The sequence below is a fragment of the Tympanuchus pallidicinctus genome, unplaced genomic scaffold, assembly GCF_026119805.1.
Source record: "Tympanuchus pallidicinctus isolate F22 unplaced genomic scaffold, pur_lepc_1.0 scaffold5, whole genome shotgun sequence".
In the NCBI taxonomy this organism is placed as follows: Eukaryota; Metazoa; Chordata; class Aves; order Galliformes; family Phasianidae; genus Tympanuchus; species Tympanuchus pallidicinctus.
In genome coordinates, this window is record NW_026294769.1 from 26,372,800 (window position 1) to 26,398,078 (window position 25,279).

Genomic DNA, 25,279 nt, shown 5'->3' on the forward strand with positions numbered 1-25,279 from the left:
TAAAGGCATTTCTGAAGTTCTGCTGAATTCAAATCAAATCAACTTCGGAAGGTGACAGCAGGATGACACTGCTCTAGCACATAAAGATGCAAAGCCAATGTCACTGTCTGTAGACTTTTCCCTTATGCAGGACCTGGGTTCCAACAGCGAGATTTTCATACATACGAATGCAACTTTCCCTGACCCTTCCAGCCAGCCCTTAACTTCAGGGTTATTTGCTGCCATTCTCCAACTAAACACACTGCAAATCCCGAGAAGGCAAGTTCATTAAGGCGGTATTCAGTGTGCCAAAACTCACCTTGAAAAGAGAATTAGTGTAAATGAAAGTAAATGGAAATATCAGTACTCCAGGCAGACCCAAGAGATCCACGAAAGTATCAAGGAATAATGTTGAAGCTAAGAATGGAGGTGATTTTTGCAAGATTTTAAAAGCACAGGAAAAAATATCTGGAGCAATCATGTGGTGGAACGGAAAAGAAATAACCACAGGGCAAGATCAGCAGGAGGAGAAATAAGCTACCATGTGAAATGGCACTCTGGCCCAGATAAACTGATTTGCTTATGTATATATATATATACACATATATATATGTAAAGTGTTAAACGCTATCCCAAGACCTTAATGGTAAAACTGGTGGTTTTGTTTACTGAATTACTGAAGAAACTTAAGCATCCTGACATTGACAATTTAACAAAAAAAAATTAACTAGAGAGGGGTGTAAATCAAGCTGGCTGAAGGCACTGTTTAATTCATTGGTAACTTAAGCTCAGCGTAAAAAATGGAATATATTCTGTCAAAGAGAGCAAAAAAAACCCTTAAAGAAAGTTGTTTCTCACATGGTATACTCATGCACTGAGAATAAAGTACCATTATAGAAGGCACCCCAAAACGGAATTTCATGGATTTCACGTGTTTATGAAGTTGATGATGCCTCTAGAAACACTCATTTCTTTTTATGCCATTACTATTTGCTGTTCAATTACTATTTTTTTAATTATCCACTAATCAAGTGATTATAAAATAGTAATAAGAGCCTCCCAGCATATAGATAAAGAGAATTTTCAGAAGTTCCTCCTTTGCCCCTTTCTACAGAAATAGTATGTTAAAGAACCCCAGAGTCTGGGCTGGTGGGTGATGTCCAGTCTCAAACAGTTCACCAGAGATACAGCCTCATATCTCAGGTCAGAGGGAGGGTGGCATCCTCACATCCCAGTGAACAGCCTATCCCAATATTACCCTGCCTGACCCATGGCCAAGCCAGGCAGGATCACCAGTCCACATAGCAGCCTGGCTGTTCAAAACAACAATCTCAAAAGTCCCATCCGATGGAGGGCTTTCACAGAGCCAAAGAGTTTTATGACCTAGTAGCCATCTCTGCCCCAATCCACTCCGGTCCTAACATGGATCCCATTCCAGAACACCCAGCATCTCCACCCCCACTCTCCTTGCACAGAGAGGCAGCAGAACCGGGATAGACTTGAGTGCAGGATAGTTGTTTATATCTTTGTACAGGGGAAATCTGGGATTATTTATGGAAATTCAGATGTTGCTATAAATAACAGATGCTGTTCTAGAAGGAAAATGACTCTTTTTGTTTGAGGTTTTTTGAGGGCTTTTTGTTGTTGGTTTGTTGTTTTTTCTAAGCGGTTTAGAAAAGAGAGCTGAGTGTTTTCTCCAAAATACAGAACAACTGCATCAAAATAAAATGAATATTTCTTGGGGCATGGGTTTCATAAGGTACCTACTATTACTGGACTTTGGGGCACTTTAGCAAAACTGTTAAAAAATCTAAAAAAGTAAGAATTTGTGGCTGCTTTGGCCTTCACCCTACTGAAAAAACTTGTTCTCTTTCATGCTATTTCTCTGCGGCAGAAGAAGGGGACTTCTATATAATAAGTGAAGAACTGCATTGAAATTGAGAGCTTCACATCTAATGCCTACACAAGAAAAACACAGAGTTCAGCAGAAGATGGAAAGCCCAACTAATTCCTCCAGCTCAGCCATAACATCTTGTCCTCTACACAATCACCATGGGTCTTCTCCAGCTTTGCTGTAGAAACACATATACCACAGCCCATACTTTTTTTCTTCTTGCACGTACTGGAGGTTTCAGAAAAAACACCTTTCTGTTGGATATCGTATTTTGCCATGGCCAAAAATATTTCACATTTTACTGATTTTACTGTAAAGGTGCTGGTATGATATTCCTAAGATCTGCCACCACTCAAAAAGTTTTATTTGATGCATGTGCAATTTTCTCATTTTTAACCTCAATTTATAATTTTAAATTATGTGGGATTTTTTGTTTGCTTGTTTTTAATAAGTACAATCCATTTGACCTGCTGAAAGAACTTACTCCAGTTTTTTCCAGGGCTTAACAGTGCAGCAGTAAGCATTACTATTGTGACAATGCCAAGGGTAAGCATTAGCAATGCAATCAACTTGATCTGTGACACATTTTAAAGAACATCTTAGATGCTCAAATCACAAAGCCAACATTTTTCAGTGTTTATTTTCTATATTATTTAATAAAATAAATTTCATTAAATGGCTACAAAATTGCATATATCTTTGAAATATCTTTGTTGTTCTAGAAAGCCTCCCAGCGTCCATCTGCTAATAGTAACATGACAAAATGTTCCCTTAATTTAGTATATAATGTGTTTACCAAAGATAATAACATTTTGTGGAAGGGTCACAAGGAGAGAAGGTCACAGTGCATTTAGCCACCATTTGTATACTGAGCACTGCAGTAAATATTTGATTATGCATATATAGAGAGCCAAAAGAGCACACACAGCATAGTACACAGACCACAGTGAGCTCTCTACTGAGCTGCTGCACAGCAGGAAAATGGGCCAAGATGGAGGCCCTGTCCCCATCACCTGTACACACTGCATCACCCTTAAAAGAAAAGGCAGGAGTACAAAGTAAAGTTAGAATTAAGTTGACCTTAATTGTTTCCCAAGGGATGGTATGAGAATGTGTAAAATGCAAAGGCTGGGAGCCACACCAAACTACTACATTCATAAGGCAGCAATGCCTGGATCTGATCAGCTTGAAGCAAACAAGCAGTTTGGGTGATTCCACAGGCAGGTTTTATTAAGAGAAAATTCTCAGTAAACTTTAAAATAAGCCAAAGATTCTCCCTTCACAGTGTAAATGTCTGATCAAAGCAAAGGATGTCTACAATGATGATACAGTGTGGATCACCCTATGGATCTGTTATGAAGACACTGAAGGCAATTTCCTCCAACACTTGCTAGTCTATCAGACGACGGTATGACAGTGGGATGTACATGGGACAACAGAGCAGAAAAAATAATTGAAAGGAATGAGAAAAAGAATAAAAGCCTATGTAATTAATATCCTTTTCAAAACAAACAAAAAAAGCCCAAACCAATAGGACTGCTATGCAGATCTCCCAGCAGGACAAATTAGCAGCCTCCATCTAAGCCAGTCATGCTTTTTCTCTCTCTCTCCTTTTTTCTTTTTTTTTTTTAAATAATTCATGATCATCATCACACACTCCACTCAATCATATACTGCAATCATCACATCATCGCCACTCACTCTGGCAGTGAGGGACATGACCATGACAAGAGGTTGAATTAGTCGGACTTAGTTGCATCAAATGCATAGGAAACACAATAGGGGAGAATTCTGCCCAAAATCACAATCTGGAAAAGCTATGTTTAACAAAGTACTAACCACAAAAAAGAAAAAAAAAAAAAAGAAAAAAAAAAAAAAAAAAAACCTTGTAGAAAAGCTGAGTGAAAATAATGTCATGTAATGAATTTAGGAGATATCTAAGCAACACACGTCTCAAAGTTCCTGGAAGCGGGTATCATCTAAAGGTACTTTCATCTGATAATGGTAATGATTTGACAGAGTAGAGTATCAGGCTGAGAGTACGTGGATACATCTGTCAAAATAAAAAAATAACAAGTAAAAACAACAGCACCCCCCAGCAACAATGGAATCCCCCTTAAACATAATAAGTTTGTAGCACTAATGCTTCTAAGCAGAAACTCTGTTGTTTCTCTACAAAGAGAGTCAGCAGTTAATCTTAGGTAAATAACAAAACAATCCAAGTTTATCAAACTACATCAGGGTAGTGAAAAGGCCGCTTCCAGGAATGTTTCATGTTTGAGTGAGAAAACAGTAGCTCATGAGATGGACACTTCATCTGCCTCTCAAAGTATGCATCTGAGGTTCAGTCTGGTGTGCTTTCTTATACTGCAACATTCAGTATGGGGTGCTCTTGAAATACATGCAGAAAAATAAACAGTGCCAGCGCTTGCAAGCATCTTGATTATTGCTAATACATAGTGTCCTAGTACAGGCAAAATGTTTGCTGATTGAAGTAAACATCATGATTAATTTAAAGAAAAAAATTAAGACATAGTAGGTATGTTAAGAAATCTCTCTTAGTAGTTATAAATAAGTACATCAAATCCTGCCAGTTCTTGCAGGATTGTAAATTCACCAGTACTCCCATATTAAAAACATGCAGAAGCATTGACAGGATTGAGGCCATCACTCATTCTCCAAGTACTGACAACCTAAGTAATGTTCTGGCTTCAGCCAGACTGCTTGGCATTGTGAGACGGATCTCAGGCATGAGGCTACTGCAGCATCACAATGTAGGTTAAGGCTGGATACTAACATCCTTACAACTAAGACGCAAGGTGGGTCCTTGACAATTACTCAGCAAGCATGTAAATGCATGTGTGGCTTCAAGATTTCAAATATCTTTAACTCCATTCAAGCAAACCACAGACTTAATTTTTGCACTGGACTAGGTTTTTAGTGAACAAGTACTGAGTATAGGCTATATGCAGAGTAAAGTTCTTCTCGACTTATGAATGGCAATATCAAGCTTCAAAGCAGGTGTCATTCTAAAAAATCATTTTTAAAACACATCATTATAATAAACAACAAGCTAAAAGGTATTGAGGATAATAGTATGCTAATAATTTAAACATGAAACAATGAATAGTGCTTACATTTGCAAGCTTGTAGTCTAGACAAGAGCAGGAGTATTTAAAATACAAGAAAGCCTTACAGCGGGAGAGGGAAAGAGGTAAGGTAATTGAATACAGAATGTGATATATTTAGATTAAGATGTGTAATGAGAAGCTAAAAGGATTAGTGGAAAAAAATAATTGGATTTAGGAATACATATAATTGGCCTTTTACTATAAAACTATCACCTTCACAAGGAAGGTACCTGGAAATGGGAATTCAGTAACTGTGCTAAGGTCAAAAATAAGCATTAAAAATTGAAGTGGAAACTTTTTTACTTTTATTTGTACTTGTAAATGCTTTTACTTCTAAATTTTTAAGAGTAAGTAGCAGACTGATTTCATATTCTAGAAGGATTTCGTTTACTAGTACCCTTCCCTTCTGTCCACTTAAATATTCAGGTATTTGTATGAAGAGTAATGGGGTTTTTATTACTATTTAAAACAGTTCCATGGAGTTGGTGACGTGCATCTACTTAGGCTGAGTTGACATTCTGTATTGTTACAAGATGAGAAAAACTAAACAGGCACCTCTTAGATCTCTGTCCCCCACTTTGAGAGAAATATCCACTAAGAGCCAAAAAAAAGAACAACCTGGACTTAAAATAGCAAACCAGGAATCAAAACTGTTCTCCACATTCTTCTCCAACATGATCACTGAATGCATACCCTGCGTCTCTCACCAGAGGCAGAGGGTCAGAGAGCTGATGACTAAATACAAAGGACATAAGAACATGAAAGGAAGAATCAGGTGGAAATACTTGGAGAAGAACCAGAGAAGCAAGCTATTCTTTTCTTCCCAAGTGCTTGCATAGACCATTTCCAAGGAAATGCTAACCACAGATTTACGACCAAGAAAACAAATGTTTGTGCTCTTGCGTAAAAAAGGTGGTTTTGCTTGTTGGTGCAAGAACAGCACTGCTTAAAGAAGTCTTTGGCTGAAGAAGGTCAATCGCATTGGAAATATCTTTTCACTTTTTAGTCATGTTTTGCAAGGCAGGCTGCAGACAGGGTGAAATTTTCAAGGATGTTTATGATTCAGCTGCTCTGACAGTGATACTTGAAAGTATATAAAGACTTTCGTTCCTTATATATTGACAGCATAGTTTCTAGTAGGGAGAGGGGAATTTCAAAAATCAGTCCCTATCAATCTGTAAATGCTTTTTCATTAGACTTTTTCCTCTTATTCCTCGGAGGAGAGGGAGTGATATTGCAGCGTGGTGAAGTTCAGCTGCCCATCTGAGCCCAAGGCCTGCTCCTGTGGGTCTCCATGGGCTGCAGCTCAGGGTGCTCCTGTGGGGGCTCTCCATGGGCTGTGCCTCCTTCAGACCCCATCCACTGCTGCGCCATGGACTCTTCTATGGCTGTATGGGCTCCACATGGTGCCCACAGGCTGCAATCAGACAGCCTGCTCCTCTGTGGGCCTTTTCTGGGCTGCAGGGAGCTGCTCCTGTGTGCTTGCAGCTCTTCCTGTCCTCCTGCACTGAACTTAGTGCATGCAGAACTGTTTTCTCACTTCTCTCACCCCTCTCTCTCCCAGCTCCCTTTCTAAAATCTGCTCTCCCAGAGCACACCCAGCATCACTCAGCTCAGTTCTGGCAGCAGTGAGTCCCTTTTGAAACAGCTGGAGCTGGCTCTGATCTAAGATGGTAGCAGTGCTGGGCTCTGTTCACAGAGGCTTCCCTTGCAGCATCCCCACTAGCAGAACTTTGAGACTTAAACCCAGTACAAAGAAGAGTGGATGAGCTGAGCTGCCCATCAGCAAGGAAGCACTGCAGAGTTTGGGAGAACGAAACACATGACAGTGACAAGCAAGCACGGGTGTGTCACAAGGAGCCCTGCTCTAAGAGCCAGAAGCACATGGTTACTGTGTGGAGAAGGTCATTCAGCAGTTCTCATGGGTGAGGAGGTAGTAGCAGTTTTCAAAAGCATGAGGTGAGTGCATCAGGTTTTTTTCCTAAAAATGGAGCTTCAGTAACAAGCAAACGACCACTTTCATAGAGAAATAAGTATCCTCCATGCAGACCCATGAAATTGTGTCTTGTATACTTCTCTCAGCCCCTCACACACCTCAAGTCTGAGACAGCTTTAGTCCTCTATTTCCATCACATCATATCACAAAACTAAGATGCGCCCTTTCTGAAGAAAAGTTAATCCCTTCAACGGCAAGTCTCTGCCCTCCTGACCCATCCTGCTTCTCTTAAGTCTCCAAAGCTACTTTCCATCTTCCTAAAATACAGTGTACAAATTCACCCCACCCTTCAGCCCCAGGACTCCCTCTCTAACTGCAAACATCTGGAAATAAAGCGTGTCAGTTGCTACTTTGTACTAGAGTTAACAGGTTTGGAAGGAGGGAGGAAAAGAAGGAGGGAAGGAGGGAGGGAGGAAGTCTTAATAGATACATCTCTACAAAGAGAGAGTGAAAGAGGATCAAAGGATTTACTGAATGAACGTGTCAAGAGACGTTAAGAAGATGGCACGGCGGAAAGCAAATAACATACTGAGGTAGTGGCAGAGTCCCTCAGCACAGAAATAAACTGGCAAGAGCAAAAACATCCATAAGATACTGCAAGAGAAGTACCATATATCAGTGCCTGGGAGAGGAACGGAAAGATGGAAGGGGTAATTCTCCTACTAGGCAGCTTTATAAAATTGTTGTGCCGTGACCTGGCAGTCCGCTATTGGTCTGGCTGATTACTACAGCCAAAGTTCTTCCAGAGTTTATAGTGAGCATAAACAAATGCTTTTCCACTAAAACCAATATAAACAAATCATCCACTAACACGTTCTGCCTTCCAACAGTTGTACACTGTCAAATAGTGTATGAGCTCCAAAAGCAGTTACTCATATTCTGAAGTGAGCAGCATTCATCTGCCTGTCTCTACTGAAATTCACTGACCTTTTATGAACTGAAGTCAGTTTCCCTTAGACATGAAAGGTCAGAATCTGACTTTGTCATAGCTATATTCATATTTTGTGAGGTTTTTAGCTAGAAATCCACAGCCTCCAGCAAGGATACTTCAAACAGACCACAGGGGAAGTCAGAGCCAACTCAAACCCAGGGACGTTTGCTTGAGTGCAGGACAATGACGAGTCTCAGAATAGTGAGAAATGTGTACAGCCACTGAAAACTTAGCACAGTAAGAGCCGGGCTGTTTAAGTTATTAAAAGCTGATCTTTCTGCCATGTAGGAATAGTGGTACATTTGTGTAGTAGTTCTATATAATTTGTTGCTTCTTTTAACAAATGTAGATTTGGAGCCATATCCTCATGAAGCAACACAAGCAATTCCTCCTCATGACTTAAAATAAAGGAGAATGCAATGTAGCAGTGTTTCCCTAAATGCTGGTTTAATTGTGACAGAACAGGAATAAATCAGAGAAATTTTGTCTGGCTCTCAAGGTCAAAAGTGAAGTCTGCTTTCTTTTCTTCTGCAACATCGCCTAGTCTGTAGAAGGGATAAAATACTTTCCTGAAGGTTACTATTAAGTCTTGAGCTCAATAGAAGTCCCTGAATAAAAGGTAAATATGAGAGGATTCTTCTTTTGATTCTATTGTTTGATATGCCGATCAGCAATCAATAGTTCCCAACTCGGCTTGCAGTCCCGGGGAACCAGCAATGTTCTTCACCAGGATTTTGTTCAGCTGCCCAAAGATATAAGAACAATGCATTATTCTGTACACCAAATTACAAATACTCTATGTCATCTGCAAATTGAGCAGGAAATGCTGCACAAGTATTATGTATAATCCAGCATTGATATGCGTTTTAAATTTGGTACAATTCATACTTTTCACAACTGTGTTTTTTCTTTGAACTCAGTAACTTTAAAGTATGCATCGATTCTAGGTTAACTAAACCAGCCATGATCTTAAAATACCCATTTAACTCTAGCAGCACATAATTCAGTGCGGTAATAGAGGGACTATATTAAAAGCTAGTAATTTATAAGACAGCTAGGCCACAATGACTGGAAAAGCAACCTGAGAGGAGATAAGCAGGTTCACTTTCTGTCCCCAAGAAAGTCTCCAAATCATTCCTGACTGATGTTTGTGTAATCTGTTCTTGCTCCAGACTTTATTCTGGTGTTCCCCAGGCAATTAATTCTAGCACTCCATTGTCTATTCTGTTAGAATGTTTCTGTTGGTTTTTGTGGGGCTTTTTTTCCCCCCTATAAATAGCCTCTATCTTTTTTTTTTGCTGCATTTTTAAACTCTTTGTAGCTTTCCCCTATTCACGAGGGTCCAGGAGAAAATGTTATTCCTTTCTTCTTTCCACTAGTTTTAAACAGTCTTCTCAGTCTGTTTCTTTAAGCTGGATAATCCTCATGTTTCCATCCTTTTCTGCAGCTCATGAATTCAGCCTTACTTTTTTAACTCGTTCTTCTTTTCCCTTTTTTCTGAACCTCTGATGTTTTTCTTTAGTGAAAGCCTAAAAGCAAACACAGTACTCCATCTGAGCCCTAATTGTTTTGGAACGGAGCAGGAATTTTCTTCAAACATCTTGCAGGCAAAAACTAGTTTAAAAATCAGAGTATAATATCTTTTTTGAAGAAGAAAAAAATCATAGCAATCATGACTGACTATACAAATCATGATGGAAAAAAAAAACTTCAGATCTTTCTCATCAAGAACTGCCACATAGGCAGCTCTTCCTATCCTGTTAGTGCAGTTCCTGCTTAGCTATACTGCCCCAAATTTATAATAGTAAATTGAAGATAATTAAGTGCCTTTCCCTTGGGCCATTTCTCTAAACCTGTTCTCCAAGCCATTCTCCTTGACTAATTCAATCACTGCTTTAACTTTCTACCTCCCAAAAGAAAAGCATTTGTATAGTGATAGAGAACTACTAGCCACTAATTATTAATCAGTTGTTATGGAGTTTGTTTCTACAATAAGGAAAAATTTAATCCAAGCTCAAATGAAGTAAAAGAAATGAGAAGATATGAAACGTACAGTAGTTGGCCTTTTCACAGACCCTTACTTCTGCCTGATGTCTGATCACAAAACGTTATGTAAGCAAAGACAGCATTAAATGCTCAAGAATAAATACCATAGGCACAGACAACAGGAGTGGAAAAGCTGTCCTTCCCTAGGACAGGAATAGGAAGAGAAAGATCCTAACTCTCAACAGCAACAAATGAAAATAGCAGCAGGGTTTGTTTTTTTTTTTTTTAAATGTTTAGCATTTTATATCCATTAAGCTTGTTGTTACTAATACCAATAAAGCATGGAGGAATAACCTGAAAACTGATCAAAACAAAGCCTTCAATGACTTTGTTTATTCCTGAGACAATTGTTCTACTACATAACTGTGCATGGAAGGAGAGCAAAATTAAGTTTTCCAGATGAACGTTCTAGAGAAGATTAAAAAAAGACAGGGAAACCTAAAAGCTTGTGGCCATAAGATGGTCTTTCCTTAATCATGGCTCAGCTACACTGCAGAAAAACGTGCACTACTATTAGCCATGTTAAAAACCTTGGGACACTTAATGGGCAAAGGCCTTCAGTCCCATGACTCTAAACAGGGCCTTTCTCAATCACAGTCACTTGACTTGGAGCTTTCAAGACATCTTTATATTACCAGTACTTATATTCTGGCCTTTTCCTAATCACCAACAGTGACATTTCTTTCTCCTCCACTCCTCCAAGCTTGCAGAGATGTACAAGCTTTCTGATTATTAGTGACTTTTCAAATTTGGTTGGAACTGGCCAATGAGTTCAAAGAGGGTGGGAATATTAAAAGGGCACAGCAGAGGACACACAGATCTCAAGGCTGCACAGCTGAGCTCCTTCTGAGCTTCAGCAAACACAACTGCGTAGATATCAGAAGTGTGCTAAAGAACACCATTTCTCAGACTCTCCAATCAGTGTCTTTCTTTCATCTCTGTTTTGTGTGCTGATTTTTTTTAGTCATGAGGTTTGCCGAGGTATAGATAGTTGTTAGACCTCCATTTAAAAAATATTTCTGTGTATATCAATTATTATAGTCTCACCCTAATATTAGAATGAGCTTGTCTGTTCGTGGCTTCTACTCAAGTGCATCACTTCTCTTGGTGATTCTACAATTACTTTGGTTTTTTTTATTCTGTTTGCCACAATTCAAAATAAGACACATTAGGCCTACATAGTTGGAAAATACCGGACAGAATACCTCCTCTCTTAGAAAAGAGGAAAAGTGATCTGGACAATTAAAGACTTTCGAACTACACTTAGGAAGAAAGAAATCAAATATATCTAAGGCCGTGGAAAATTGGTGTAAAATGGTGAGATGAATTTGCCAAAGGTTGAACTACTCAGAAAAACAGATTTTCAAACAAGAGAAAAAGTTTTCATATATCTGGACTCCATTAAAGTGCTTTATACAGTGTCATATGGGAAAAAACTATGCTGTATAAAATGGGAATTGAATCCAACAATTGTAAGATGGTAAGAATCCCTACAAGGAGGGATGTGCTGACAGCAAAACAATTGGTCTAAGGGGGAGGTTTTCTTGGAGTTCTTCAAACAACTATGTAGTTTTCTTCATGCCTTTGGATTAAAAAGTAATGTCAGAAGGATGGACCCCTTAATCAAAAGGATAGACAAAGTGGCATAGATTGGACTGCATAAAAATTGTGTCCTGTTCACCACCTGCAACATGCATGTGTTAAAGATAATGTATGAGTTGGCATGACACTGGAAGAAGCAGATGACTGTAATGGTAGATCCACTGGATACCCATCGGCACTATTGAGATTTCTGGCAAGTTTTGATGGCAGGACTTGGAGTTCCCAGTTTCTCATCTAGACATTGTGAAGAACCAGATGACCATGAAGTACAGAGCTCTGAAAAAAATCAGTCGGCTTTTAGCAGTTCCAAACATAAGGACCAGCATTTAAAAATCACAACAATTTTTTTGTCACAGGCTGGAATTTCATTAGTTTGATGAGGAGCCAAAGAAAGAATGAGTCAATCAGTAAAAGAAGGAACAAGAACCACACTTATGATGTCACCATTATAGAAAAATGTGATCCTGGTGTATAAGGAAGCAAAATTATTTCCTGATCCAGCAGGAATGTAGATTTCATTATGTAACAGTTTCATGGAACTACCTCTCTAATGCCATACAGTCCCAGTCACGCATGGAAAAACATACCAAAGCAGGTGTTCACTGCTGAAGTGATTGAAGCTAAGGCAATTTGATTTGTATACTCTACAAATAGGGTGTTGGAATTAGACATAAATGCTATCTGTAAAAATCAGCAGGGAACTTCAATGACAGTACTGGTAGATGTTACCTAAGATGTAAGACAAGATCACTATAAGAGCAAAAAATAGGCGTATGATTACTCCATAAGATGGCAACTAAAATATTTTTTTATAAACTAACCCAAGAACTGTAATAACTAGCTGCAATAAGCATTTAGCAACTCTGAAAGTCCTTTCTAGTCCAGTACTTTTGTATTTCCTAACAAATTGGCATTTTGATTTCATATGCACTGAGAAAAAGATATCTAAACTCTGCATGTTATAAAGCCATGTTATAAAGCTGGCAATTTAGTTCAAGTAAACTGCCAAACTGAGTCCTACCTCAGGCCAAATTAATATATGCAGTATGTACAAGAGATACAAGTAATTCATAAAGCTGTTTTTCTGCATTTCATGCCAAGAATTTTTCTTTACTTATATTTGCAGGTTCAATTATATAATCACTAATCTTTCAAAGTGACTAACTTCAATCAGAAATGCAAGCATCCCCCAGTCAACTAAATTCATTTTAGAAAAGCCACAGTGCACTGATCCAACATGATCAAGACTCTCTGTGAAGTTATAGCACTAGGAGGAATTTTCCACTTTTCAATTTCACTTTGAATAAGTTCATTTTAAATATATTTTTATGGTGTCCTCAAAGTAATAAATAACAATTTTCAAAAAGAAAAATCATGAAGAAATCAAATTCCACAGTGCTTTAGATGAAACCACATGAGTTCATGCTGTATTCTGAAGTAAAACTTGTGTTAAAGGACAATTGTATCCAGAAGTTAAAATGTGGAAGATGTTAAATGTTTTGTAATAACAGATTATTCCCGGAAACAATTATGCTACTTTGGTGTCCTACTCGTTTAAACAGCTTCGCTCCTTTTTCAGCAGTCTCCATTTGTTTATTTATAGCTCATTCATTCATTAATATTCTTTTCCAACAACCCAAAAGACAGCTTTCCTGCAGAGTCATAAGGGTGTACAATACAATAATAGGATAGACTGAAGATGGGATAGTATATGTTTTTCAGGAATTTTTTTTTTTTTTTTTGCAAGTGTTTTCCTATTCAACAAAGGCCAAAAGAAATTGCTTGGATGCTCCTTAGAAGACCTCACAATTTCACATAAACACATGAGCTGAAAATGGACCCTTGGACAACATTCCATTCAAGAACCTGGAGAGGGCTGTCATGTGGGCATCCAGCAAAAGATAACAAGTATTGGAGAGCACTGTGCCTTATTGCATTTGTAGTATAAAAGCTTAAGAGGATTGATCCTGAAAGTGAATCTTACTGGAAGCTGGTTCTGTGCCTTATTTGCTTTAAGTTAGAGAGGGTATTTTTTATTTTTTTTATGAAGTTCAAATGGAGAAAAAACATCATTTGAATTCTGGAATATCTGCTGCTTAGTTCTCTAGATCTTTCTTACTGGAGAGAAGTTCAGTTTTGCCATGTGACAGGATACCAACATTATCCTAGTGAAACACCCCACTAGCAAATGCAGAGTTCTCACACTCTCCACAGAGGGTTAATACATCCTATTAAAGCTGTAAATTAGGGAGGCAGGTAGGAACAATCCTCTAGAAAGAATTGCCTTCTGAGGTGTCTGCCAAGATGCCCCAAGAAAAGGCAAGAAGTTTACATCTACTTTTTTTTCCCCCCCATGGATATTTTGGGTGCAAAGTAAAATGCAGTGCCTGCAGAAGTGGCTTGTTTGAACTGGATATGGATAAGTCACTTCTATTCAGAGCAGGAAATGGAGTCTACTGGATCAGAGGCTGTCACAGAAATCTGATCAGAGCTGCTCAGACCTCTGCTAAATCTGTGTTTTGGATTGCCCTCAGTTTGAAGGAGGCTTAAACAAAGGCCTCTCAAGTCAAGATGCTTGCAGCTTTAATCCTCTTCAAGCCTACAACCTATTGCATGATTTTGGGCCCAACTCTTATCTTTCTTACACCTTGCTCAGCTCAGCTGGACAACTGGGTAAGAAGCACAGCTGCACTGAAAACAAAATGCTTCATCTATGCCACATTCAGCTGTAAAATAAAGGAACATGCAGCTTCCGTGAAGCAATCAAAATGTGCAGTGGGGGAATGCAGATAAAATCACTCACAGTACAAATCATCAATTATGATTTGCTGTTAAAACAAGGAAGAAACAATGCAAACAAGACAGAACAGAAATATTATGCTCTGTAGAGCAAAATCAGTCTGGATTCTGCAAATGTGCAAACATATATAAAGCTTTACTCACATAAGGTATTTTGAATTCAGTGAGACAAGTTGAATGCCTGAATAAAAATAGGTATACATATATACACACATTCCATAAAGTGTGAAAACGAGGTGTTTTCCATAGAAGTCTTAGTGCATTGTGAATTCAGTACCAGATATATTCTCCTTCCCAGCTGATAGATTTACCAAGCAGTGAAGGATCAATGGCAAGATGGTAAATTGTACTGCATCTCCCTGTAATGTTCAAGGTGCAAGCTGACACATCTAATACTGAAATTCCTATACACATCACTCTTTCTCACTAGTTTAAATCACTCAGCTTATGTTTGTGCATCCTTGGCACACAGACCATTTTCACAAACATCAAGGATGTCTCTGAGGCATCAAATAAACAGACTCTACGCAGTGTAGCCTATATTTTACACAGGTACACAGAAAAAAAGCAAAGTCACAGGTTATGTTTTAAGGGAGTTCATAAATCCAGGGAAATTTTCTTTGGTTAAACTTTTTTCCAAGAAGATGGGAAATTAAGGCAAATGCTATTATTTAATCATCAGCAAACATTGAAATACTGAAACAAGTGAAACAAGAAACAGTAACAGATCTTTTTTCTCTTTCCCCCCCCCCCAGGAAACGTCTGCTGGAAATAACTGAGCAAACAGTAAAAATTGCAAGTTAGTTCTGCAAGAGTTGAATGCCCCCTCAAATCTTGCATTTCTCAGCTAATATATCAGATCTGGTTTCATTTAACGTTCTTTACTTCCCTTAAAGCCTAAAGATTACTTAAAAGTTTCACACGCACACAAAATAGAAAAAGTGACAAAAAAAGGAAAAAAAAAGGAAAAGAAAGAAAGCAAGAAATAGTCAATGGGTTATCTTCACAAATTACACCAGTGATTCAGTGCTTTGGATCTTAACTCTAGCAAGGCCGCTTAAGAACAAATACAACAAAACCAATACCATAGTATTGTCTGCTCATGCCTTGTCTAACATGAAAAGTGAATCAAGAATGAAAAAATGGGAAAGTGTGATTCACTTTACATACATAGAAACTCTGGTTTCCTTTGCATACTAATATGATTTCCCCCATGCATCTATAGATTTTCCTGTTACCAGTGCTAAACAGAACAGTAGCCAAATTGTAATGTTGTAGGGCTTCAGTTACACATGCAAATTAGTAAAAAATTATTCTAAAGAAATAAGGAGTCCACACAGCTTTTCTAAGGAGAAAAAACATTACTATCCTGTTGTATCACCTGGAAGGACTCAATATGTGTGCGGACCAAGAGAAATCTGGTCAGTTTGGATTTCCAAAGTGCCTCACAGAGTATCTGGGTTGGACAAGTATATAGAAAATGACAAAGTCCCATGGAGAAGTAACTGCTTCAGAGATGGGGAACACAAGGTAGGAACAAACCAAAAGGCTCTGTCCATGCTGTTCAGCACACTCCCCATCACATTCATGCTCTGAAATGAGATAAGTCTATTTCAGTTCCGAAGACATTCAAAGCAAAGATGAGGATGACAGTGAGGAGCTGCACAAGCGTTTCATAAAACTGTCTGAGTAACAAAACAACAAAGGAAACCCTGTGTAAACAAATGCACACAGGAAAAATAAATCCTAACTTAACCTGGACTGTTTCTACTTAGGGACAAGATTTTAGGATTATAGCAGAAAATTCCATTCACTTGGCTGTCCCATAGCCATCAAAAAAAACCAAATCAAACGCCAGGAATAAAGGCAGAATATCAGTGCGAAACATATTGTAATATATACATATTGTTATTATAAAAATCCACAGATTGTATGAGTCTGTGTGCATCTACCTTTTGAATACTAACATATTTTTCATCCCACCAGTAGTGCAGTACAACAGTACTAGAAAAGGGGCAAAACGCCAAGGATGACAAGGAGCACAAAGCAGCTTCTGTACAAAAAGTAATTTAAAACTATAGGGCAATTAATCTCAGAACAGAGATAAATGATAAAACCACAAGTGGCAAGGAGGATATGACCAAATACTCATTTCCAATACTGTTGGAAATAAAGGCACCAAAAGTGTTTCTCAGGTGATAGGAAACAGACAGAACTACCGTGATACTATGCAGCCATCCTTCCACCACTGAGTACAGCTTGCTGGAGCTGCATGCACAACTCCAAAGGCTGCTCTCATTTCACCCACAAGATGCTGGGAAGTTGTTCAGACTCTCAGCCTGTTGTTTCCACGGAAGCCATTGATCTCAGATTTCAAACACTGCCAGAGCTATATCTCCCTGTGCTGTTCTCTGCTCCCTTGGAAAGGAGACCTCTGCTTGGCCAATTGTTCTGCACATACTCTGTTCTGCACACACCAGTCATGCTTAACAAGCCCATTTCCTCCTGCCCAGGAGTTTCTCTTTGTCTCGTATCACTTACAATCCACGTGCATCATGGAGCTATAAAACACCACCAATCCAAAGCAACATGATGTAATTGCGCTCTCGATTTTATGATTTCTTCTTGTCCTCACAACATCTTGTAAGTAAGAGATCAGGTCTCATTCAGGGTTTTACAGGTCTAGGTTTTACAGGAAGAATCTTTGCAATGTAAGGAGGTGTGTACCATTATTCAACCCTTTTCTGCTGCTTCCCATAGTACCACTGTTTCAGAAAGCTGAAGAGACTTTAAAGAACAGCCTGAATAGGAAAACTGAAATCTAATGCATATGCACTTGAAAGACAAAAGACGAGGATGCAGCATGTTTCCATGGCTTCAGAGGACAGAAAAAAACACATGCAGGACAGACCACCACAGTGTCACCACGTACAGAGGAGTCTGCCTGCCCAGAATGGGAGCCTACGAAGAGCATCACCCTCAACCACCATCTAGGCATCCCAGAGGCTGGCTGCGCAGCTTCCAGTTCCTGTTCCCCAGAGAGGATGGGGCAGGGTCAGCCCAGCAAGCAACTTACACTCCTAAAGAGGAGCCCCAAACAAGGTTCTTTCAATAGGGCAGGGTACAGGAATCCCCAATGCTCCTCTAGCCCTAAAAGTCAGTGTCCTAAAAACACCCACTTCAGCCCCCATTGCTAAGGGCACAAACTCAAAAAGTCTTGCTAAAGCAAAATATCTTTTTGAATCTCATAGTAAACACTCTGGAGAGAACAGACAAAAAACAGCCTTCTTTCTGATTCCCTTTTGAACTAGGTACATTATTTCTGGGTTGTACATTACAACAAATGTCTCATTGATTTCTCAGTCACAAAGAAATCATTCTTTTCATGTCTTGTGACAGATGTTTCTTCGGATGAACAGCATTGACTTCAAACAGGAATTTTTACCTCACAGAATAACTTTTCCAAAACTGATTTTAAAGTATCTATTAGCAAACCAAAAGCAGGCACATTATATTTCTGAAGCAAAGTGTGAGCAGGAAGTCTCTGTTTCAAACTGAAAAATGTCTTAGTCATTTGGCATTTTTTGTCCTGTACAGAACTGATCACAGTGCAACATAACAGGTGCCTAATTAAGGAGCAGTTGCTTGTCTTTTTTTTTCATCTTTTTCATCTCATTATCAGCCTTGAAAGAGTAAGCTCCAGACACATCTATGTTTCATTTCAATCACCTCTCCTTCATTAACAGAGACCAGCTTAGGGCACTTACAACATTCTCAAACAACATTCTCACACTCAAGGATTTGCTCATTTGGTAACTCTTGAAAAAAATATTGAAGAAAATGGGGGGAAAAAAATACAGAAGTATATAAATAATCTTTTCTACTTTGAAAGTAGAGATGGAATAAAGGAAAACAGGGAAAATAAATTTGTGATTTACAGAGGTATGAAAAGGGAAATATTTGATGCACCATTTTGTTCTTTGGTTTAGAAATAGACAATGGCAGAAAGACGGTCTTGATCTTTTCCTCTTAATCCTTCACCATACAAACCTATTGTTGTACTTAAGCTCACTACATATGTGGAATAAACCTCCCACATGAGCTACTTAGTTAAGCATTTTGGCAGGGGGAAATGTGATTACAACTTTAACAGGGTACTTGATTTTGCCTGGAGAATTTGTAGGGCTGTTCTCTCAAGAGACTGCAGCAAAAGGTATAGAAAAGAGCAGCTAATACATCTTACAATGAACACGGCATGAACAGCTTTGCACAGCAGTTACCTCACAGGCTTCTTCAGTTCAACCAGAGCACAGCTGAGCAGAAGTTTCTAAAGAAGATTGTTATATTAGCTGCTTTTGGCCCATCAGGAAATATTTTAAGATGTCTCATAGAACAGATGAAAAATACACTCACTAATTGACTGTTAGATCATCATTGAGCTTGTAAACATCTGTCTCATTAGAAATTTAATGGAGAACGCCCAGCTTTATGATTTAAGACTGAGGTAAAAAATGAGAATATGAGAGACCAAAGCTTCATGTGCATGAGGTTATCCAGCGTGGATTGCTCATATTCATTACAGATATATCAGATGACATGCTTGCTTCAGTTTCTCAGATAATACAATATAATACGCAATGGGATTGATCTTCACAACTGGAATTTTGTATTCTGAACTCTGCTCTGCTAATATGTGCTGCTCTGCATGCATACTGGTAACCACTACATTTTCCTATCTGTGCATACAAAGCTGCAAAATAAGGATGCTACCAAACAGAACAACAGCATAATAGAAAAGTAAGAACCAAAAATACTCCCACTCAAGAAATCTGAAATGGCACCACAGCTCCTCTAAGAACTTTTCTAGTGGGAGGAATAAAAAGAAAAGCAAAAACAAGTAATCATCTCAAGCATATAAGCATTTTTTAAATTAATTCTAGTTTGTAAAAATTCCACTGGATAGGAAAGAGTTTAAGAGACTACATTAGTCACAGAAAACAAAGATATGTTTTATTCCATGACTGAGCCTTTAGAAGCAAAGAGCAGCATGTACCTCCTTCTGTTTTGCTCTATCGAATTAAAAGCTCTCATGGCTTCTAGTGTATAACACAGCCCCATGCTTGTTTTTTTATACACACAAGTATGGCACTCCTGTTCACATGCGGATTTTGCCATGGAATACTTGCAGCCACACATCACAATAACAGGGCCTGTTATTGTGCATGTACGTATGGCATATAACATGCACATATGTCTGACTGCTTATATGCAAATGCATGCATGGCATGCAAATACCAGCAGACTTGGAGTTCCATCAACACAGGCTGCGTTATCCCCCAGCCAACCCAAGCCAAGCAGCTATTTCAGTCACTGCAGGAGCATGGGTTACACACGCATACAAAAACAAACACATGGGGTGACATCCTCTCCACATGAAAAGAAGAGTCTGTCATCTCCGTGGGCGTCAATTTAGCATAATCCCCACAGAAAGATACTGCTTGCTTTAAAATACACAGATGTCTTATTTAAGAAGGGCTCATTCATTTCAGGCCCAGAATACATAAACAAGCCTTTGGTAACACAGCAAAAAAAAGGTACTTTTTGCTGATGTGTTGTGGTTTAGGATTTCTGAGGAGGTAAAGTATGGAGCTCAGTTGTTGTTTTCGTTTTCTGAGGGGGTTTTATTATTATTAAGTTTTAATTCAGTTTGGCTCGATCTTTATTTTGTAGGTATGTAAATATAGGCAACCCAGTGCCAATAGCTAAAGAAACAATTCTGGTCAAAATGAAACACAGAGCTCTAGGCTATAAACCTAAGACAAAAATCAAAGGATTTAAATGAAATTTGCCATGGCAACTCATTACATTCAAAGCTATCCATGATATTTTATTAAACATCAGTTAACTGCATCGTTAAACCAGATAAATGCTAGCTCAGGAAATGAAATGGTCATTGCCTAAACCTTTAACATGCTAGAGACACACTAATGCTGAATCAGCTCAGAGGAGTAGCCTCAGCTCATCCACAGGCTTATCTTTGAGAGTAGTCCTTATTGATGTCTCTATAAGTCATCTCCTTTCTAGATGAAACTCTAAGATGAGTCTCTAAAACGAGGGTGACTGAACAGAGTAGCATTTCCAAGTAGGTGCATCATCTTGAAGACATAAGAGCACATAATTGTTTGACATGCCATGTCTCAGCTATTTGACCCATAGGTTTGATTTTAAGTTCTTTTTATATGTACTGAACATAAAGCCAAATACTAAATAGAAAAATTGCTCTTCAGGGTAAGAATCAAAGTCTCAGTCCGCACATTATGTTTCACAATGTCCACGTGTCTCAGTGGGAGACCTAAGAGTCATAAAGCATGTACGTGAGATGACATCCCTCCTCTCATTTCAGAAATAATCCTTATTGCTGCCAGTTGGCTTCAGTTTAAGGTGCTTTTCTGGAGTGACGGAGTTAATTAGTGCTCAAGATGTTTCATCCAAAAGTACACTACTTCATAGTTTCCCCTGAATTTTATCTGTTATTCACTCAAGTCAGTTTAATTCAACTAGTGTTCTCCCTGATCACTGAAATAATTTACACTACTACATGGATTAATCACTACTTGCAAATCATTAGAAAATTTAGGAAATTAGCTATATAGCATAGCTTCCATCACAAGATATGAATTCATCACCATTCTTGTACAAATTTTACTATAATATTATTGGGGTTTGTTGGGGGCGGGGGTTGACACCCAAAGCATATCATTTCTCACACCATGGCTGTTCAAACCTTTTGTGGAGATGTTTTACCAAGAGTAAAATTTTGAAGTATCAACTAACTTTCCTTTATCTGTTATTGTATTATGACCCAATCTAAGCTTACTAACAGATGGCAAAAAGCTGTGCCAGTTATGTTTGAGTGCATCATTGTACTTTTAATCTTTTATTTCACTTTCACTTTTTTTTTTAAAGCAAGAAGAATGAGTGCAGATGTTGTTGCTCTGTAACTACCCAAATCTCCTCCTTTTAAACTTATGAACAATAAAGAACCAACACAAAAAATAAATTAAAGCAATAAGAATTTTTAAGTAATGAGATCTTTAGATACCCAACTACTGCCTTAAGCATATGGTGTTAAGAAAATGCTCTATTTCTGTGTATGTGTAAATAAGTAGGTTTTAGATGAAGGCATAGTAAAGCTTGTTCAAAAATAAGTAGCCTCATTCCAGGCATTTTGAGGACTAACATAACATATGCTGATCTGCACTACAAACAGCCCCGCTGTTTATCTCACTGTTTAGACATAAATACAATGTGCAGCAATTCAAAACACATTTTCTCAGTCCACCAAATCAAGTTCTCATTTCCCACAGGCTTAAAAGTGGCTGAAAGAATAGGGAAACTTAAGTGGCTGCAAAAATACATCTAATGTAGCCATTTTTCCCCTCAATCTCTCTTGCTTTAAGAAGCTACAAGGAACATGGCTTATTTTATCACATATCCCAGGCCACAGACGCATTTTCCTACTGCTAGAAACTCTGCAGACAGTGATGGGGGTATTATCTGCTTCTCAGGGAATTCAAGACTGCTACAGAAAATATTCTTACAAATGTTATCACAAATAGTATACTAAAATCAAAATATTCTCTCAGAAATGCGAAGGAAAAAAAAAAGATTCAAGAATTCTAGAATCCTTACCAGCTGAGAGAGGAGGACCAAATCACAAGATGCCTGTAAAAGAAACACAGATGTTTTGATCTCCCAAATTTAAAGGGTTGGTTTTCCCAAAAGTACTTACTGGGAGCAATGCAAGAACCATTGCATGTCGTTAATACGTAGATTAGGCAACATTCCTCATTACCCAAGTAAAATCAAAAGTCATCTTTTAAATAAAAGGAGAAAACTTATTTTGTATGGGTCCTTGGTATTAATCTACATTTTGCTGTGAACCACACGTGCTATATCTCTCCAGGGCAATAGCAATGCTCTCAGTTTCTACTGCAAAGCTTACCTCCTGGTTGGTCATACCATGCTCTCCTCGGACCACCTGAGATGAGGCACTCACATGTCCCTCTCTGCAGGTTTTTTTTTTTCCTGCATCTCTCTAGCTTAAATCACTCAACACATGACCCAGCATAGCACATAACTCCATACTGTCCAGCCAGCAAGAGGTAGAGTTGTCCCAGGTGTGATAACATCTCACCTAATTCACTACAATGGTCTGGGGCATGGCATGGTCTGAAGAGAAGACCTGACCCCCTTCTTCCTTTATCTGGAAGTATGTATAGCACTGGCATTTTCAGAAACCCTCCCAGTTCACCCAACGCAGAGTTACTGGCAAGCAATCTCAGCAGTGTTATGCACAGATCAGCAGCCAGTTCTAGAAAAATAAAAGCAAGGAACACATCCCCACCCTGGGGTGAAAAATTCCTTCCTCAAATCTGAGATGGTTCTGACCTAACGCGTAGTTCAACACAACATGAGATCTCAGCATCATACAAGATGATTTTAAAAATCTTATGTTCTAGTGAGAACAATACAAAAAAAGTGATACAAAGGGTACCTCAGGGGACAGGGGTGAAAAATGGAGCAAGGAAAACTTGTGAGCCTGGTGATTTCTCAAAGGGCAGTAGTATAGCACTCACATCAGTCTATGAGTTTCTCACAAAGGATACCTCCTCTGTTCAACAAGTACCTCCATTACTCAAAGTCACAGCCCCAGTAGGATCATCACAACAGCAAGATGACACCACAAGCAGCAGCAGAGTAGGAAAGGACACTCACCCTATCCTGGGCTCACATGGGAAACTCTGGTGGAGTGCACTTCTGGTGGACTATATCCTTCCCTTCTGGTAGCCAGCTCTTAAATGGGGGTAGGAGAGGTGGAGCTGGGCTCCACTCCTTCCTGCAGCACAGGTGAATTGCCTTCACCTGTGCTCCTGTGGCTGACTCATTGCTCGCCTCAGGTGATCAATCAGAGGTTCAGGCCGTGGTTCAGCAGCCCCGTACATTCTATGTGACACAACCTCTGGTACTAGATTGATAGACCCTGAATAACCCAGTTCTCATCTACCCAGTCATCCACCAAGCCAACTTTTCAGCTGTGTCAGAGTGGACTTGTAATGTTTCAACCACACCAGGGAGGAGTTAATCTAGAAGGATAAAAGGGAAGACCGCTATCCCACCAACAAGTAGAGGCTCTGTGGTTCCTTCACAGAGATGAAGCTTCTATGAGAGTTACTGACAGGAGAGAACTGGTACCAATGGGAGTACCTGGCAATCCTGGCAGAAGAGCTCTGGCAGTACAACTTCGTTGGCAGATGTTTCACATGTCCTCCAAGCACTCAATCATAGAATTATATCATAGAATCATAGAATGGCTTGGGTTGGAAGGGACAGGATCAAAGATCATCAAGTTCCAACCCCCCTGCTGCAGGCAGGGCTGCCAACATCCACATTTAATACTAGACCAGGCTGTCCAGGACCCCATCCAGCCTGGCCTTGAACACCTCCAGGAGAGGGGCATCCAAAGCCTCTCTGGGGGGCCTGTTCCAGAACCTTACTTCTCTCATAATAAATAACTTAAGAAGCAGATGGAATGCCTAAGAACAATTTACTTCAGTAACTCTTGTAATGCCAAAATTCAAGTTACACATTCGCACTAGAAGCATGCAAAATAAAAATGGCACCATTGGCATCAATGAGATAACAAAAAACACAACTACATCTTCGTGCCCAAGTATACAGTATGGAACTCACACTTAACTGGAAATGTTGAAACAGGTATTTTGGCGAATCAAAATGAATTTCAATTTAAAGACATCAATATTGCCTGAGAAATAATGACACCGAAGCTTTGCCAGATCTAGTCCATGTGAATGTTCCATCTCCAGACATATCAATGCTATTTCTTTTTTCTCTTCAGGAAAGAAAAAAAAAAAAGTTATGAAAACAGGCTGTGTCCGATATCCACAAGCTCTTTGATCCGAACTGTGAAAATAAATTATTTTCTGGATTAGATTATACCTTTGGGAGTTCTAGTAGTATTGTCTGTAAATTTCCTTTAGCTGTGCATAACAGATGGTCAGCATGTTAGTTTTATTTACAGACCATCAGCATTCACAGAAAAGCAGAGGTGGAAGGGGAACAGCCTGTTTGTTTCAACATGAAGGACCTCTCTTGGAAGAGATTACTGATAGGTTTAGGGGGACTTGAGGGAGACTTTTTGCTTAAATTGTTTTGCGTTATCAGTTTGGACTTAAACGTCCATCCCACAGCTCTATTGTTCTCCCCTAGAAAATCTTCATCAAGGTTTAATCATTAATCAAAAAGGAAATAAAACTAAAACCACCTTAAACTATAGTGAATTATGTCTTGGCAACTCTATCCTTTTGACCCTGTTATCATTTTGATGAATCCACCCCATTGTGTTGTGCTGTATGGTACAGTGCTGGTTTGCATGAGCTGTAACACAGGCTTCCAAGTAAGTAGTATACTGACTGATTAGCTTGTAAATGCCTATGTTAACAAAACCTCCAAGTGTGTGTAGACAATGTCATGGATTGGCTTAAGCCAAACTACTGAATAAAATCAACATCCAGGCAGCAACTCTCATTCATCAGAGAGAAATCTGGAAGTGACTCAAGCCCTCCACATTATAAAGATCAGATTTTCATAAGTTAATGGGGAAGAAAACATTGCATAGAGAGTAGTTTTCCTTAAGAATAAGTGCCTGGGATTTATTAGTAGTAGATCATAGAATCATGGAATGGCCTGGTTGAAAAGGGCCACAGCAATCATCTAGTTGCCAACCACCAGACCAGGCTGCTCAGAGCCACATCCAGTCTGGCCTTGAATGCCTCCAAGGATGGGGCATCCTCAACCTCCTTGGGCAACCTGTTCCAGTG

General features: G+C 39.0%; 1 long non-coding RNA gene across 2 annotated transcripts in view; it reads right to left on the reverse strand.

Annotated features, from left to right (window-relative positions):
- The window catches only part of LOC128090906 (uncharacterized), a 36,954-nt gene extending 13,742 nt beyond the window's left edge, over positions 1-23,212 (reverse strand). The window contains exons 1-2 of one of the 2 annotated variants that reach the window (XR_008211142.1): positions 22,384-22,443; positions 22,071-22,103 (exon numbers count right to left, since the gene is read on the reverse strand). This is a non-coding gene — a long non-coding RNA (uncharacterized LOC128090906). Of the gene's footprint in view, positions 1-22,070; positions 22,104-22,383; positions 22,444-23,156 lie in introns of those variants that run through there. The other variant, XR_008211141.1, reaches the window with a different exon arrangement.
- Positions 23,213-25,279: the final 2,067 nt, after the last annotated feature.